Genomic DNA, 4,258 nt, shown 5'->3' with positions numbered 1-4,258 from the left:
AACGCCCACACCGCGCCTGACCGTGGGAGAGGGTGGAGGAGCGCGTGAGGAAGAGCACGGCGTCACCCAAGCATTCTCATCTCTCTGCCTGCACCACTACATGGTAGACTGCGGGCCCAGGCGCACTCATCAATTTAGGTTCCACTGCAATGCATGCCAAGCACTCTTTTCGAGGTGATAGACGAAATTCCGGCGGGGCTTACTTAAAAGATATCCGACCCGGTTTCGTTTCCTCTTCGTGGGATGGAGTGCCTCTTAGAACATGTGCAGCATCAGCCATGAGCGGCCGACGCCCATTCGTGTCTCTGTGGACAGCAGGCAAAAGAGCGCCGCCTCCAGTTATTTGCGAGGGCGACAACTGTCGCTTTGTTGTGGTTGAATGTGGGTGCGCCAAGTCCATGGACTTGCTAGTGATAGGCTTGCTTGTTTTTAAGGGCACGCCTCGCGCAAGGCGCGGGCGATTAAACCCCAAGGCGGAAGCTCGGTTCGGGTTACCTCGTGTCGGGAGACAAATAGCAGGCAATCGAACTCGCAGTAACCGATGGATGTATATTTCCGACCAGAGAGGAGTGGCGCATAAGTCATATGGTTGCCGCCGCAATATGCGTTCAACTGGTCGATGTATCTGGTATTCTTGCGATTCACATACCGACACGCAGTTTGCTGCGGTCTTCATCGACCCACGAGCCGAGTGATCCCCCGTTAAGAGTTGTGTATTTGCCATTTGGTCTTTTTGCGACTAACCATCACAGGTCGAGTCTCAATGAAAGGGTTTGACAGACATAGCCCAAGTTTGTGGTTTGGGTTTGGCCGGACGGCTTGTTGTTGTTTTTTGACACTTGAATTTCACTCTTTTTGGGTCAAGAGGCTTATTCGCCGGTAGTAAGGAACGGACGGGCAGCCGCCCAAAGCCCCGTCCGTCCTCCTCCTCCGGTCTTCGCGCTCTCGCCCGAGTGTGGTCCACCTACAGCGTGGTGGTACCTATTTTTGGTGCGGGGGCCGGGATTGTCCTCTTTCGCTGCTGGAGTTGCCAGAGCAGAGCCCGAGACCGCCCAAATCAGGAGAGTAGTAGTAGTTTTAAGAGCGCCCCGTTCTCTTTCTCTCTGTTAATGATCCTTCCGCAGGTTCACCTACGGAAACCTTGTTACGACTTTTACTTCCTCTAAATGATCAAGTTTGGACATCTTTCCGTCAGCTCGAGGCGACGACCCCAGAAAACCCTCGCGGGCAACGGGGCCGACAATCCAAGAGCGCCAGTCCGAAGGCCTCACTAAATCATTCAATCGGTAGTAGCGACGGGCGGTGTGTACAAAGGGCAGGGACGTAGTCAGCGCAAGCTGATGATGACTCTGCACTTACTGGGAATTCTCGCTCATGGAAACAATTGTAAAGCCCTAACTTTATCAAGAAAGGCTTTGAACGGGTTACCCGCCCTCTCGGAGGGGGAAAACCGCTGATCCTTCAGTGTAGCGTGCGGCTCCAGAACATCTAAGGGCATCACAGACCTGTTATTGCTCAATCTCGTGCGGCTAGAATTGCCGCTTATCCCTCTAAGAAGAAGTTGCGAACTGACACCATTTTCTGGAGATCCGTCGACTACTTAGTAGGCCAGAGTCTCGTTCGTTATCGGAATTAACCAGACAAATCGCTCCACCAACTAAGAACGGCCATGCACCACCACCCACCGAATCGAGAAAGAGCTCTCAATCTGTCAATCCTTCCGGTGTCTGGGCCTGGTGAGGTTTCCCGTGTTGAGTCAAATTAAGCCGCAGGCTCCACTCCTGGTGGTGCCCTTCCGGCAATTCCTTTAAGTTTCAGCTTTGCAACCATACTTCCCCCCGAACCCAAAGACTTTTACCGAAGCTGCCCGCCGGGTCATGGGAATAATCACCGGGCGGATCGCTAGCTGGCATCGCTATGGTTAGAACTAGGCGGTATCTGATCGCCTCGAACTCCTAACTTTCGTTCTTGATTAATGAAAACATCCTTGCAATGCTGCAGTAGCTCGTCTTTGCGACGTCCAAGAATTTTCACCTTCCTAGAAGGCCGGTATCACGTAATGCCCCGCTTGTTCCGACAGTCATTACCGGTTCCGAAACCAACAAAATAGAACCGAGGTCCTATTCCATTATTCCATGCATCACCATTCGGGCCATTCAAATAGCCTGCTCTGAGCACTCTAATTTTTTCAAAGTAAATCCTCCGCCACTCGACACTGGCTAAAGAGTATCCCGGCGAAGCCGGCGGGGCGTTGTTCGGAGCGCGATAGTAAACACCGGCGGTAACTGTCAGTCCGAACTGAGATCCAATCATAGCTTTTTAACCGCAATAACTTTAATATACGCTTATTGAGCTGGAATTATCATGGTTGTTGCACCAGACTGGGTTCTCCAATGGATACTGCTTAAAGGATTTTAGTGTACTCATTCCGATTGGCGGTCGATGAGACTCACATCGTTATTTTTCGTCACTACCTCCCCGTGCCGGGAGTGGGTAATTTGCGTGCCTGCTGCCTTCCTTAGATGTGGTAGCCGTTTCTCAGGCTCCCTCTCCGGAATCGAACCCTGATTCCCCGTTACCCGTTATAGCCATTGTAGGCGCATAACCTACAATCGAAAGCTGATAAGGCAGACACTTGAAAGAAGCGGTGCCGGTGCGGAGACCGTGCGCTCAGCCCGAAGTTATTCAGATTCACCACAGGTGGGTTACGGACCGGGGCCCGACCAGTTTTGAACTAATAAAAGCGCTCTTCCCTTGCGGTCAGAGACCAATTGCATGTATTAGCTCTAGAATTGCCACAGTTATCCAAGTAAGTGGGTTTACAGATCCAATGAAACATAGCTGATTTAATGAGCCATTCGTGGTTTCGCCTTAAATCGGCTTGTACTTACACATGCATGGCTTAATCTTTGAGACAAGCATATGACTACTGGCAGGATCAACCAGGTAGCTGCTGCTGTTGGCGGCGCCTATCACGGCGGCCAAAATAGTGAGATTGAGAGAGAGGCAGAAGACATTGGGCGAGGGACCGCACGTTGGCCTTAGAGAAATAGCAAACCAGATGATCAGATCTAACTGCACCTTCTCTTGCTATCCTCGGCGCCGGCAGCGCCACCGTGTGTGCTAATCTCCTCCCTTATCCGCTCCTCTTTGCCCCAGCTCCAGCGAGGCAGCCGACATTGGGCGAGGGACCGCACGTTGGCGAATCTCCTCCCTTATCCGCTCCTCTTCTCTTTGCCCCAGCGAGGCAGAAGACATTGGGCGAGGGACCGCACGTTGGCCTTAGAGAAATAGCAAACCAGATGATCAGGTCAAACTGCACCTTCTCTCGCTATCCTCGGCGCCGGCAGCGCCACCGTGTGTGCCAATCTCCTCCCTTATCCTCTCCTCTTCTCTTTGCCCCAGCGAGGCAGCCGACATTGGGCGAGGGACCGCACGTTGGCCTTAGAGGAATAGCAAACCAGATGATCAGATCAAACTGCACCTTCTCTTGCTATCCTCGGCGCCGGCAGCGCCACCGTGTGTGCCAATCTCCTCCCTTATCCGCTCCTCTCCTCTTTACCCAGCTCCAGCGAGGCAGCCGACATTGGGCGAGGGACCGCACGTTGGCCAATCTCCTCCCTTATCCGCTCCTCTTCTCTTCTCTTTGCCCCAGCGAGGCATAAGACATTGGGCGAGGGACCGCACATTGGCCCATCTCCTCCTCTCTCTCTCTTTCTCTTACTGTTTGTGGGGACGTGGGCTCATGAGCGCCATCGTCGCCCAATATTGGTTAGGTTGTGTATTTCACGGGTGGGAACCGCCATCATCGTTGTTAGGTGATGGGGTAACCCAACGTGTGCTTTGACGAGTTTTGGCTGCTAAACTCTCTTTTTAGTATACTCGGCTCCCAGACTGCGCCCTGGTCGTGTTGAACCATGAGCGTTGTCTATGCACATTTAGGTTAGCCGTTTGCGCGTGGAATAGTGCAATGAATCTCGGTCAAGAGACGGTTGGGCGCTGCATTGAAGGCCGGCACAGACGCGAAGACGGGGTGATCAGCCAACGCAAGTCCGCTAAGTTGGGCAGACAGCAAGGCGAAGGGGAGCCCCGTTCCGGACTGAAAGGCCGCAGCATATGCTGTGACGGAAACTAGTAGGGTGGCGACGTGTGTGCCGAGAGAGAGACGGAGTAAATAATGGCCAAACGGAAGAGAGACCTGGCAAGTGTAATTGATAGATCGCGAGCCTACGCCCCATAAGCCCGCTCCGCTGCCATT

At 53.1% G+C, this 4,258-nt stretch overlaps 1 pseudogene; it reads right to left on the bottom strand.

The window, feature by feature from the left end:
* Window positions 1-556: 556 nt before the first annotated feature.
* Window positions 557-711, bottom strand: LOC121875575 (annotated as a pseudogene).
* Between the last annotated feature and the right edge of the window lie 3,547 nt (window positions 712-4,258).

The sequence above is a fragment of the Homarus americanus genome, unplaced genomic scaffold (assembly GCF_018991925.1).
Source record: "Homarus americanus isolate GMGI-L3 unplaced genomic scaffold, GMGI_Hamer_2.0 scaffold23628, whole genome shotgun sequence".
NCBI classification, from domain to species: Eukaryota; Metazoa; Arthropoda; class Malacostraca; order Decapoda; family Nephropidae; genus Homarus; species Homarus americanus.
This window is presented reverse-complemented; position numbering and strand designations above follow the sequence as displayed.